The sequence below is a fragment of the Apodemus sylvaticus genome, chromosome 12 (assembly GCF_947179515.1).
Source record: "Apodemus sylvaticus chromosome 12, mApoSyl1.1, whole genome shotgun sequence".
Taxonomy (NCBI): Eukaryota; Metazoa; Chordata; class Mammalia; order Rodentia; family Muridae; genus Apodemus; species Apodemus sylvaticus.
In genome coordinates, this window is record NC_067483.1 from 95,276,205 (window position 1) to 95,291,186 (window position 14,982).

The 14,982-nt window shown below is 43.0% G+C and overlaps 1 protein-coding gene across 1 annotated transcript in view; it reads left to right on the forward strand.

The window, feature by feature from the left end:
* Nucleotides 1-510: 510 nt before the first annotated feature.
* The window catches only part of Esrrg (estrogen related receptor gamma), a 479,885-nt gene continuing 465,413 nt past the window's right edge, over nt 511-14,982 (forward strand). The window contains exon 1 of the mRNA XM_052200978.1: nt 511-603. The gene's annotated coding sequence lies outside the window, so the exon portion shown is untranslated. The remainder of the gene's footprint in view (nt 604-14,982) is intronic.

Here is a 14,982-nt window from a genome sequence, read left to right on the forward strand (position 1 = left end):
CCATTGTCAGTCTCCCAAGACATATAATCTACTGTAAACATTCGGGTTGACCTGATTATGACTGTGCCTGGCTATAATGACAGCATTTGGGAGGCAGAGGCAGGAGGATCAGGCATTCAAACCTAGCCTTGGCTCCATAGTTTGAGGTCAACCTAGGTTACCTCTTACCCCTCTATTCTCAAAAGGAAAATAAAAATAAAATTATTGTTTTAAATAAATCACTATGGGAAATGTAGCCAGCAAATCCATAGTTTAAAAAAAATACTCACATTGAAAACTCAGAAACACACCACGCATTTATTTCTTAAAGAAAATAAACCCGTATAAGGGATAAAATGTGAATGAAAAAAAAAAGATTCATTTTATTGGAGTAATTACAACAGCAGCTCCTGTTTTCATCCATCATACTCATGAAATAAAAATATATTGAGGGAAAAGTAATATTTACCTGGAGGTGAAGTTTAACATATCAGGCAGATAAAAGTCAGGTGTTTTTTTTTCTAGAGGAAGAAACTGAAAATGAGCTGCGGATCATAATTCCAGCAGAAACTCATCATTATGGACTAGGAGTTGGGGTGAGATCATCGTGGAACGGGAGCCAGAGTGAGTGCAATCTCTACCCAATATTTTTTTTTTGAGGCACAAATGTAGCCAGGAGTGACTCATTCAACAGGGTGCCTCAGAGGTGGAGGGTCGTGGATATACATGGGCAAGGCTGCAGTGAGGGAAAACCGTTACCTGGGATCCACCCTTGTCATCGTCCGGTGAGTCCAGAGGAATCCACTGCTCGGATCCTGCTCTGTGCCTTGTGGGTCAGTACTGCAGGGACTTCAGGTGACTCAGCCGGCTCCTGCCTCTGCTGGTCTCTGTCTCTGCTCCCGTACTGCAACTATGTAACTTTCCTTCCTGCAGACTGGCTAGCTAGAGGAGACAGGGAATGTGATGAAGGCGCGTGGACTCTGCTCCCCGTGTTCCCCGTGCTCCCCTAACAGTGGGCAAAGGCAGCTAGAACTGGGGATCTTGGTGCCTTACCAGATCAGGGAGGAGCCAGAGGGAGCCAGGCAGGAAGGGCTGGCTTTCCCTCACTTTTTGTTTATTTACTATGTGGGGATGTCAGCGTGGGATACCGGGAAGAGAATGAGGCTTAGAGAAGTCTGGGTCCAGGTTTCTGGAGCTAAGTGTCTTCTTTGCAGATGGGTTTTAAAAGGACAAGTCAGACCATTCATCCATCAACTACTAATTGAGTTTTTACTTATTGCTGAAGATCCCGGAGTTAGAATCAACACTGGGTTCCTACTTTCATGGAACTTACATTCTCCTTAGTAGTGGCGTCTAATAGACCACTGGATGGATGAGTAGACGGTGGGCGACGGAAGGCAGGGTAAGGGACGGGAGAACACGCAGGCGCAGGCGATACTTAGATGTGGCAGTTAAGGGGAAACCTGTTTGCTGACGTGTGACTGAAAGGGACCGTGGACACATTTAGCTCAGTGCATGTCTCCTAGTTAGCTACTGACCAGTGCCAACTGCTCTCAGGCTGCACCCTCTGTCGGTCTGTGTCACCTGTGAAGTATAGGGACTTCTGCTTAGGACATGTTTATAGTGGCATTCTATATCTGTATATACAAAACAAAATTATTTGCATTTGCAATTTTAATTCCAGAGCTAGCTAATCATGTTTCAAGGAAAACCAGAATAAGTTAAACGCTTCATGTAGATAAATATCTCACACGAATATCCTGCCGCCGCCACCGCCACCCGCCACCGCCGCCCCCACCACCAATACAATTAAGTAAACCTTGGTGCCCATTGACTTTGTGTCAGGGAAGATTCTGGGTACTGGGGAACAAAGACATAAACTAGAGTCTTGGCCTTCAGGGAGCTAGTGCTCTTCCCCCACTATTGGCTTTAATAGAACCTTCAGTAGGGATTTATATGCTGACGGGGCTCCGAGTTTAGAAAAACAAGTTGCACTCAAGTGTTAACTTTGATGTTTGTTTAGTTTTATAAAATATGTAAGAGGCTTTTCCATTAGTGAATAAGACTTTCAAAAAGCTTTCAGAATCTCCTGTCATGAGTAGTTAAATATCACTAAAGGAACATCTCAAAGCTCTGGCGGCTCGGAAGCTTAAGTACTGTGTGCGGTTTGGACGCCTGGCCACACTGAAGCCCCCGTTCCCATCCGATCTGAGTCCACACCAGTCTAGCTGATTCATTTCATCTGAAAAAAATCCAGACTCCACGCGCATTCTGCAGCTCCCTGCTATTCTGTGGCCTTTGTGAGCAGCACAGCGTTCTCTGGCATGCTAGGAAAAGTCAGGGGCAAAGCTCACAAACAGGACATGTAATAGGGATGGGGTGTAGGGATGGGGTGTAGGGATGGGGTGTAGGGATGGGGTGTAGTACACTTGGGCAAAGAGCTTTATTCTTGAGGCACAAGTAGGGGGTCAATGAAGTAAATAAGTAAAGCATACCCAGGATGTATCTTTCAGAGACAATTTGCGATTTGCAGCAAACCTTACACTAGGACCATCCAGATAAGATACTTGCTTAAGGGACAACCCTGGATTTCTCTCACATACTGTTATATTGTGTTTTGCCATTGTCCTTACCCCTTAGAAGGATTTCACCTTTCTTTCATATATATGTATGTATGTATGTATGTATGTATGTATGTGTATATATATATATATTAAGAATACACACACACAGACACAGACATGCACACACAGAAACACACACATGGACACAGATAGACAGACAGACAGATATACACAGACAAATACACACAGACACACAGATATACACAGACACACAGGCATACAAAGACACAGACAGACAGAAACACACACACATACGCTCAGACACACAGAGACACACACAGAAACACATACATACAAACAGAGACACACACAGAAACATATACAAACAGACACACACAGAAACACATACATACAAACAGAGATACACAGAGAAACACATACATACAAACAGACACACACACACACAGGTACACACAGAAACACACACAGATACAGACACACATTTAGACAGGCACACATACAGACAGGCATACACAGACAGGCACACACAGAAAGGCACACACAAACACAGACAGACAGATGCACACTCAGACACACAGATGGACATACAGACAGGCACACACAGAAACACACACAGAGATACAGACACACACAGACAGGCACACACAAATACACACACAGACATAGACAGACAGAGAGATACACACTCAGACACATAGACAGACACACAGACAGGCACACACAGGCAGGCACACAGAGATATAGACACAGGCACAGACAGGCACACACAGAGAGGCACACACATACACTCAGACACATACACAGACACACGCAGAAACACATGCATACAAACAGAGACACAGACACACACAGACAGGCACACACAGAAACACATAGACACAGGCACACACAGACAGGCACACACAGAAACACATAGATACAGACACACATACAGACAGGCATACACAAATACACACAATCAGGCTCACACAAACACAGACAGACAGATGCACACTCAGACACACAGACAGACATACAGACAGGCACACACAGAAAGGCACACACAGAAACACACAGAGATACAGACACACAGACAGGCACACACAAATACACACACAGATACACAGACAGACAGATATACACTCAGACACAGACACACGCACAGACAGGCACACACAAATACACACATAGACACAGACACACAGACAGGCACATACAAACACAGACAGACAGACAGATACACACTCAGACACACAGACAGGCACACACAGAAACATAGACACACAGGCAGACACACACACACACACACACACACACACCATTGGTTGTTTCCTCCAAGTAGATGAGAAAAGACTTGTGAACATAGAAATTATGTCCAATTCATTTTTGTTGATCCAATGCTTTATCTGAAGTAAGGGAATTAAAGGGCATGGATATTTGCCTGAGATCTGATCATGATGGAGGGAAAAGACAGCAGCAGCAGCAGCAGCAGCAGCAGCAGCAGGCCCTTGGAATTCAGGGAGCTTCCATGAAGACAGAATCACATCAAATCCAAGTAACTGTTCTGTCAGGGGATGGTGCTCCTGATACACTCTGGACGGCCAAATGAAGTAGATGAGAAATGATTTTGTGCAGACTCTAGGATGCAGATATCTAGTTGTTTCAGATGTTAACAACATTATGGTGAGGCTAACAAGTCTTTTACAACGGCGTCTCTTAAGTATTGTTATTACCTATTTATCTTTGTAGTGTGAGTAGCAAGTACTGTTATTCTAAAACAGGATCCATTGTTTCTAATTACAAAAATCTTATGTTGTAGGGGCTTGGGGAGTCCATGCTGGTTAATTGGGAGGACACTTGAACTATCCACTTTGATTCTACTCCTGGTGCAGGTCACCCTTTGGTTTAGGTCCCACCATTTGATGACCACACTGGCAGTGTCTGGAGGGTTAGACCTGAACACAGACTCATATTGGAAAGCATCTAATGATGTTCCACTTTGCATTTTATTTTTGAGACAGTCTCACGTAGCCCAGGCTGACCTTAACATCCATGTGTAGGTAAAAATGACTTTAAATTCCTTGCCTCTCTGTTTCTATCTCCCACATGCTATGATCACAGGCATGTTTGATGTGGTGCCAAAGATCAAACCCAAGGCTTTGTGCATCCTAGGCAAGCACTCTGCAGAATAAGTCACATGCCAACCCAAGGTCACATCATTTTGAAACCCACTGATTTCTGAGTTTAATAAACAATTTCTTAATGTGCTGTGAACTACCTAAGTAAAAGGCAGACTACTTTTCTCAAAAGTAAATGTTAGGAAGCTGTTCTGTCATTCATGGTCCAGAACATTTCAGAATGCCTATCTGATAGAAAATGACTTGTCAACCATCTGCTTCAGGGTCTCAGGCAGAAATCTGTGGAAACTAGATGAAAGTGAAGGAAGGGGATGAACCATGGCTCAGCAGGTGGACGTAGGTATATGTGAGTGTGTGTGTGAGTGTGTATGTTGTGTGAGTGTGTGAGTGTGTGTGGAGTATGTATAAGCGTATTGTGTGAGTGTGTGAGTGTATGTGTGTTTGAGTGTGTGAGTGTGTGTTTGAGTGTGTAAGTGTGTTGTGTGAGTGTGTATGAGTATGTGTGTAAGTGTGTGTGTGAGTGTGTGTGTGTATGTGTGAATGTGCAACCGAAGATGTGTGAATGTTGTATGTGGATGCTGTCAAAGATATGGGTTGAGTTTCTCTTTTCTTAGTGGCAACGACAAAGTCTGTTTTCCTTTACTAGTTGTGCATTTAATAGGAGAAAAAGTGATACATTGGAAGAATCTCTCTTTGGAATTATCTAATTATATCATGATAAGTTTTGTCTTGTGTGAAATTAACCACTCTCTAATTTTTAGATGAGAAATTCTATAAAAAAATGTTTGTTTCAAAGCACCTATCTCTGTATTGGAAGTATAATTGCTGCAATTCTATTCAGTTGCAATTAACTGTGATTCTTCTCCATCCCAGCGAAAATGATAACTTGAGACTCTCTCTCTCTCTCTCTCTCTCTCTCTCTCTCTATATATATATATATATATATATATATATATATATATATATATATATATATATATACATACATACATATACACATAAGAGCAACTTGTAGAAGAAATGGTTTATTTTGGCTCAGTGTACCAGAAAGCTAGAACCCATAATGGCAGGAAGGCATGGCTTGCAGGCTTGCAGGAGATGGCTGGTAATATTATTTATTCATACATAAGAAGCAGAAAGAGGGTGTGGGGTAAAAGATGATGTGGAGTAAGCTATAAACCCTCAAAGCTCACATCCAATGACATACTTCCTCTAGTGAGATTGCCTCTCCTAAAGATCCCATAACCTTTCTAAAGATCCCATAACCTTTATAAACAATCACCAGTGGAGGACCAACTGCTCAAATACATGAGCCCACAGGGAACCTGTCTCATCTAAACCACCACAAGATTGCCCCTGACTCCCACTTATTTATTTATTTTCCCATTCAGTTTTCCTGGAATAATTATTCATAGTAGATCTTCTTTTTCAAGATGTGGTAAAATACTGGTATTAGAGCAGAAGACAGTCCCAGAGGCACCCAAGGCTGCTTTCCCAAATGGACAGATTTTTTTCTGGGAAAACAACCACAGGCAAATGCAGGGAAGGCAAACAATAAATGTTATTTACCAACCAGAGAATTGGAGAATAAAGAGATAAGTTCCAGTGATGCAGAGCCCACTGTACCTGCAGATGAGGTTCTTAGACAGATAGACAGAAACTGAGAATGACTCCAGACCAACTACTGTCTGAGCAGATAGCAGAGCTAAAGTCTTACCTAACAGGTGGCAATAAGGAGACAGCAAGTTTGTAACAAGTGCCTTTTAATCAGCTAAATTGTAACCTGAGAACAGAAAGTTACAATAAAGTGACCTCAATGATTAAGGTGGCTCAGCAGTTAAAAGTGTGTACCACTCTTGCAGAGGACTAGAGTTTAATTCCTAGAACCCACCCCAGGGGGCAGGGTGGGGAGGGGTCCCAACCGCCAGTAGCTCCATCTCAAGTGGATCTGGTGCCCTCTTCTGGCTTTCCCTGGCATCTACACCCATGTGCACACACCTAGCACACACACATACATAATTAAACATAATCTTTTTTTTTTTTTTTAAAGCAGTCAATGGAAAAGAAACTGGTTAGTATGAGTGATCATGTATAGAAACAGATAAGATGAAAGACAGAGACCCACAGTCCAAAAATTCTCTAGAGTGATCATGCAGAACAAAAGTCCTAGAGATAGTTTTTATCTCAAATCTCCTGTTCAGAGAAACTAGAAAACAGAGACATTGATAGGCATAAATACAACAAAAGAACAGTAATTATGCAGTTCTTTGTATCTTCTTTATTTCCCAGTGTGTGTGTGTGTGTGTGTGTGTGTGTGTGTGTGTGTATGTGTGTGTGTGTGTGTATGTGTGTGTTTGTCTGTGAGTATGCCTCTGGGTGTGTTGTCTGCGAGTGTGTATGTGTGTGTGTGTGTGTGCGTGCGCGCGCGCACGCCTGGGGGGGGTGTCTGGGTGTGTGCCTGTCTGTCTGTTTCTCTTTCTCTTTCTGAGTGTGTGTGTGTGTGTGTGTGTGTGTGAGAGAGAGAGAGAGAGAGAGAGAGAGAGAGAGAGAGAGAGAGATGAACTTGACTCTTCCAGCACTTAGATTGAGTTCCCATGGAGACAAACCCCAAGACAAAGACTCGAGGCTATGATCTATATGAAGAGGGGATGCCAGAACACAAGGACTATAACCTAGAATGGGAAGTAGAAGGTGTTCACAGGCTGTCTCTGCAGAGTGAGATTCTACTGGGAATTTCTGAAAGGTCAGAGTGAGCTCACCAAAGGTAGAAGGAGATGAAATATATCATAATTCCTCTTCAGTCACCCAGTGGGTGTAACCACATTAGAGGATGGATTCCCTGGTACATTTTTACAGCTGTATAGACAGACCATCACAGTAGACAGGGAATGAAGCAAAGTTACAGATGATGGCCACCCTTCTCTGGACTAGAAGAAAAATGGAAAGTGAAAACCCCTGCTCTGTCAACAGACTGTTGACATTCCCACACTCAAGCTCCTAGGGCAGCAGTGGTAGGAAATGGGAGCCCCCATCAAACCTTGGACCCAGCAGGATTGAGGTGGGAAGCTTAAAGGAAACCCTGAGTATTAAGTAGTATGACAATGGTCTGTCACCTTTAGTGCTAGAGAGATGAGGGGGTGGGGGTGGGCGGGGCATCAGCTGTGATGTTCCTCTCCCCACAGACTCACAGGTCTTCTTGCAGTCTCCTTTCCTAAACTGACTGGTAAACAGAAACATGCTTTCTCTCCTTAACTGAGAGAGAGAGAGAGAGAGAGAGAGAGAGAGAGAGAGAGAGAGAGAGAGAGAGAGAGAGAGAGAAGAGAAGGTAGAGAGGGGAGAGAGGGGGAGAGAGGGGAGGGAGGGGAGGAAGGGGAGGGAGGGGAAAGTGGGGAGGGAGGGGAGAGAGGGGAGAGAGGGGACAGAGGGGACAGAGGGGACAGAGGGGGAGAGGGGGGAGGGGAGAGAGGGGAGAGAGAAGGGAGAGGGGGGAGAGGGGGGAGAGGAGGGAGGGGAGAGGGGAGAAGGGAGAGAGAGGAGAGAGAGGAGAGGGGGGGAGAGGGGGGGAGAGGGGAGAGGGGAGAGGGAATGAACACAAAATTAAAGCCATAAAATTAGGCACACAAGCAACTGTGTTTGTTCAGAAGAGGGGAGAAAATCACAACAAAATTTTAATTTAACAAAGCTTACAAATATCACACTTAAAAAGCTAGAAAAACAAAATTTTAATTAGTTGTCTGATACTCTTCCTTAAAATATTTCTCTTTTCTGCCACATGATCTTTGATTGCCTCTTCATATGCCAGCCATGATTTCGTAATCCCATTTCCTGTGAAGAATAGAAATATAATTTAGTCTCTCCTCTACTATGTTGATTGGATTTAAAAAAAAAAAAACATTCTATTGCTAGTTTTAAAAGGCTGTTTCAGTTATACTACTTACTACTGGAAATGTTACATACATTTTTGAAATTATTGTTAACATTTAAGAAAACTCTTTCAAACTTTTTCCATACATAAGCTACGAAATGAGAAGAATTTTTTGAGATCTGCATTTGACTTAGTGCATTTGAAACCTTCTTTCTTTTACATGATGATGTCTGTTCAAGGTTCCGTCTCCCAAGCTTTCCTGTAGACTCGACTTCATCTCTGGGCCTTTTGTGGGAAGTTGTTGAAGGGAGAGAAACAATTCTGTAAGTTAATATTTGTCTATGGGAACCATAAACAATAATTTGTTCTGCTTGGAAATGCTTATGATCCATATAAATATAAAATATTAAACCAAAAATTAAATATATTAACAACAAGATTTTTCCTTCAGCAAAATTCCAAGGATACTTAATGGTCACACCTAAGTCACCTTAGCCAGGGGGAATATGGAGTAGAATTCAGAAGTCAGTTATAGTTAAAATGGATGGCTTTAAGAAATGCCACCAAGATATTTAATGGTGTATAGACTGTAGAGGGATTTCTGTAGTGAGGAGGATTGAAGTTTCCAGCCTATAGCTTTAGAGTTAGTTTATCTTCTCTCCAGCATTGTTTCTGGAAGCTAACATTCAACTTTACCCTGTCTGGGAGATTATTGTTCCAGCTCTAATACTGGTGTTCAGTGACTGCATCTTTCTTGGTCTTTTATTTCCTATTCCTTTTCTGCTTTCTTGGCAGAGTCTATCTTGATTCTTAGAAGCCCCTCCTTACCCATCCTAGTCCTGGATCAGCTCAAAGATTTGAGCACCTTGTCCTCTGAGGGCCTTGTTACCAGCTGTCCCCATGTGTCTTTGTGAATGATAAGATCATGGTAGTTGATAAACAGTACCACACAAATGGCTACAAAGCAAGACTGTACTTCCTATGGTATAGAGTAGTTGAATAGTATCCCATTAAACCCTATGGAAAGGCTCATTATTGCAAAATGAAAATCCTATCATATATGTCAGAGAGTCAGCAGTGGGGAGATAGGAGTGTCATAGGGAGAGGCAAAGCCACCAACAGGCATTTTGTCATCAAAGCAGCAACTTTACCTTGAACTACTTAAAGAAGCTGTCTTCATGCAGCCTAGTGTGCATGGGACACTACCCTCATTTCTCTCTGCGGTTTACTCAACAGCCTTTTCAAGTGTGTGGAAGTTCTTTCAGGGGAGGTACATTTACTGTTAACAGCCACCCCCCCCCCACACACACACACACTTATCTTTCTACCTTTTGCATTAGGGACATCCAGAAGGTTTACAAAGCTTTTAAACTAGAATATTCTAACTTCCAAAAGGATCCTGGTAAGCAGCGCAGACAGCCTCTGACATAGGTCAATACCTTTCGAAGTTGAGACCTATCATGGACTCTACCCTCATAAGGAGTTTGGGGATTTGAACCTGTTGTGAAGGGATTTCCAGACTGGCTAACTCTGTTGTGACTCTGAAGTGTGAGATCCACTTTTTCCTGGAAAGAAGCCATTGTGATAATGAGAAGTAATAGTTACACATACTAGTGGTTTGGATGGGCTCTTTCTTGAGTTTGTTGTTTAATAAGGAATATCCAGAATTAAGCATGTTAGAGTGTCAGTGGTGTCACAGATGAAAAGCAGCCAGCAAGCCGGGCAGTGGTGGCGCACGCCTGTAATCCCAGCACTTGGGAGGCAGAGGCAGGCGGATTTCTGAGTTCGAGGCCAGCCTGGTCTACAGAGTGAGTTCCAGGACAGCCAGGACTACATAGAGAAACCCTGTCTCCAAAAACCAAAAAAGAAAAAAAAAGAAAAAAAAAGGAAAAGCAGCCAGCATGCATGCCTGGGGCTCACTCCTTGCTTTATTAATGCACCCTGGCTTCTGCTGAGACTCCACAAATCCACATGCATACAGATCCCATTCTATGGACAGGAATGCACAGTAGTTACAATGTACCTGTGAATAGCCTTGGCTTAGCTATCAGTTACATTGTACCTGTGAATAGCCTTGGCTACCAGTTACAATGTACCTGTGAATAGCCTTGGCTACCAGTTACAATGTACCTGTGAATAGCCTTGGCTACCAGTTACAATGTACCTGTGAATAGCCTTGGCTACCAGTTACAATGTACCTGTGAATAGCCTTGGCTACCAGTTACAATGTACCTGTGAATAGCCTTGGCTACCAGTTACAATGTACCTGTGAATAGCCTTGGCTACCAGTTACAATGTACCTGTGAATAGCCTTGGCTACCAGTTACAATGTACCTGTGAATAGCCTTGGCTACCAGTTACAATGTACCTGTGAATAGCCTTGGCTACCAGTTACAATGTACCTGTGAATAGCCTTGGTTACACAGGTGATTCTCCAGTGGGCCAAGTCTCAGACTCTCTTCTACAGCAGGTACCTTAGAAGCTTTAATCTAGTGGAGACATTCCAGAGAATTTCAGCCATGTTTTTGCTGAACAGATATTCTTTTCTAGATACCTGGGCCAGTCTCACTACACATCAAATATTCTTCGCATTCTGTCTAGTCAGCACTTTCCCGTTACAGGTGTGGTTGACTTTATCAGGTTTAATTCTCAAAACATCATAAAAACTTCAAATTTGGACAAGTCAGAAAAACAGATACTTGTGAATGAAAGATTCATACTGTTTGTTGAGACTTTGCCAAACCAAACTTTGGTGTTTTGGTGTTGTTTTGGTGTTCCTTTGTATGAAAGTCACATTCCTGAGAGTGGCCGGCCATTCCCTCAGAAAACATGGAAGAATATATATATTTGAGAGTCTGTTCTTGCCAGGGTGTCCCAGAGAGCTGGATGTGACTCTGACTTTTGTCTTTGAAACAAAGCACAAGATCCTTCACACAGGAGCCTCTAAATGCAGCCGTATTCTTTGGTTATTTATAGTGTGAGGGCCTCCACCTGGCTTCCCCCTTATTACCTCTGTACCCGCCCCCAGCCTCACAGTGACCCTATATTTAGATCTGACGCATCAACTGTGCCCACAGCAAGGTTGTACCTCTGACGAGGATGGCAGGATGTGGGGCTCTTTCACCATATGGAGGAGAGTTCCACTGGGACTCTCTCACCTCTGCAGGAAGAGTCTTTGCTTTATATTGGGAACCCAGTTAGCAGGCAGGGCCCTTTTGACATCATCTCATAGAAAACAAACCATTTTTTATGATATCTTAGTTCATATTGCAAAAAAATTCAGTTCTATCATTGAATATTGTTCACTTTGGGGAAGCAGATTCATTTTATTTATATGTGTATAATACAGATCCTTTTATTCATATTTAGGTAAAAATATAAACTTTTAATGACAAAACTCTTAATCCAGAAGCAATGTTAATACCTGCTTTTGATAAAGATGAAATAAGTATTTGAAAAGATATCAGAAAATGTCCAAAAAGGAAAAGAAATTAGAGTTACCATATATGTTACTAATTCCAATAATAGCAGAATATTTGCTAAGCATGTTTGACAAATCAGTCAAGCACTGCCCTGCCTATCTGGTAGGTTGCAACAGTGCAAGTGAAAAACAAGAAAACCTAGGCTTAAAGCAGTAAGTTACTTCCTGCCATTATGACGGAACAGACTTGTGATTCCTGAGGGGAGAGTTAAACACTACTACTGCTGGTTGCTTAGAGTCCCACAGGTATAGACATGAAGTTGTTGGTTATTGTGGCCTACACATTTGTAGGGGATGTTACCTTCTACACAGGCCAGGCTCTTATTGTTCATCGAACTCTGTTTTGATTCAGATTTAGCCACATCGCTTGCCACTTGCTGGCTGTGGTGTCCCCTTCAGTTCGCTAGCTGCTGCGAGCCACATAGTCGCATAGATGAAGACTGTGTTTGGGAACCGATTCCATATGAGGTATGGTGGCTTTGGTGATCCACCTTTCTGTTTCAGAAGGAGAATTTTCTCTCTTTCCCCTTTTCTCTGGAGAATGTCCTAGAGGAGTGGAAGCTGCAGACATTACTCCTGCCAACCTGCAGTGTGTGCCTGTGTGTGAGTGTGGGTCCAAATGGGCACATGTGCCCTCAAAGTGGGGGTGCTTAAGAGTGCATTCCAGGAGAAAAGGCAGGGTGCGAGAACTCGGTCTTCCATTGCTCTGGTCTGCATGTCCTTACCACCTTAGCACAGAGAACTTCAGCCTCCATCTTCCAGATCCAATAATATATTAGCAGCTATAATGATAATTCTTTTTTCGATGAGAACACCAGCTTATGCCCGCATACTTACATTGAATGAGAGATACCACCATGGCTTGGCACTATGAAGCTTGTATTTTTATTTCTTCTTTTTCTTGGGGTACCCCTGGATACAGCTGAGCTGTTTAGAGATGTGATGTAAAGATTTTTTTTTTTGCAGTTAAAAATTCACCCCCCCCTTTTTTTTAAAAAAAAAAAGGGAGAAAGAACAAGTCTTGGCGTTTTGGGGGGAAAAAGATTTTTCTGTAAAAGAAGGAGGAGAAAATGCAGGGAATAATGAATTCATCAAGCTGAAAATGCACGAGGCAGCGAAGCGCTCAGCCTTCAATACATGGCAAATGGAAAGGGAGCTCCCATTACTGTCGAGATGCATGGACACAGCCCCGCTAATCGCTTGGTCATGCTTGGGAGACACTAAGTCATCACAGGCCCTGACATGGTGAGAACAGGGTGCAGAGGTTTGTTGTAAGGAAAAATTGTTTATTTAACATCCATAACCACCAGTCCTTCTTCTTCACCTCTCATCCCCAGATAAACAAGCCTTGGTTGGAAAAGTGTGTGTATGTGTGTGTGTGTGTGTGCGTATGCATGTGCAACTCTATATTCAACACAACGGGAAATCATAGATAAGGCAGGGATTGTACAATAGGTGACCTTTCAAGAAGGAATTAATTTATATCTAATGCTATTTCTTTGGTCCTTATGTGCTAAATACAAGGCGATGGGTGGTAACATCAGTGAGTGGTTGTTTTATGCTAGTGTTGTTTGGGCTGTTTGCAGTGATTTGTCCATATTACTTCACTGGCTCCTTGGGGCAGCACTTGGGATATACCATTGTTAGCCCCACTTCACAGAAGAGGAACAGCCTGATCCTAGTGACCTCGACCCGTAAGAGTGGAGTCAAATGTTAAATTGGGTGCAAAGCTGGTGTGCGTGACCCCTGCTCTTTTTTAGCTTATGGCCTTTGAGAGATGTAATGGAGGCAGAGGACAGATCATTTGAGGAGTCGAGGTTAGGCTCTCCTGTTAACGTGGTCTTATAGAACACTAGGCATTATTAGTATAGAGATAAGGCATGAAAATACAAAAATCCTTTCTTAGTTATATTCTTCAGTAACAGAAAGATGTGAGGGGTTCAGGGGGAACCTTAAAGGAAAAGCACCTCTTTCTCTGGAGATAGCTTTCCTCTGTGCTGCCGCGCAAACCTTAATGGACAGCTATCTGGCCTTAGTACATCCTCAATGCACAGCATAGTCAGGACAGTGCAGATGAATGGCCTAATCATGGTTGATGTGCCAAGATGAAAGAAGGAAATTAACCAAAAAGGAGAGTACCTGGAACACCCTAGAAACTACCAGCAATGCAAATAATTGATTCGGTGTTACTGGAGCATCAAATGGACAGATAGTTGAACAGAGAAAAGAGAAGTGGCCTCGTTAGTTAAGAAGCAGGGCTCTGATGGGTAATACAGTGTATGCTGTGGAAGATCTAAGGGTGGATCACAGTAGTGCAAATACATGACGGGATAGGCCATGCTGAGCTTTAGGAGGTAGCGCAGGCTTGTGGAAGGGGTTTCCAGCAGAAGGAAGCTGTCCAAACTAGAGATTGGTGCGATGGTGCTGGATGAATTTATGGAGGCATGGATTGGTTGGTGCCTTTGAAATTGGAGTTCTGATTAACAATAGCATTCCACTGATGGAGTAGACAAGGCTCTTTAGATGCGAGGGAAGAAGAAGAGATGAGAGAGCCAAGGACTAGGTTTCTGCTTTGAAAAAGAAAACACAGGTAACACCAATGACCATGACAGGGCGTATAAAACAAAATCGGCTTAGAGTGAAACAGGGTTTGTCAGTCTTGGAATATGGGGATCTTCGGAGCTTCTCTGGCTAGTGCTATATAGAAGCAGCTAGAGGCATAGAACTCAAACTCCAACAAAAGACCTTCTTTGGTCAATCGTTGACAGCAGGCTTGCTCTATATTCACTGCTTAGCATAATCCGTGCCTCACGCGGTAACAGCCAGGCTAGAAGAAGTAGGTCTTAGTAGACCAGCAGCAGAGTTACTCAGTGTTTTACCATAGAAAGGCTTAGGCACTAGACATCAAGATTTTAAATTGGGGAGAGGGGGAGGAAAGGAAAACTTTGTATGGGA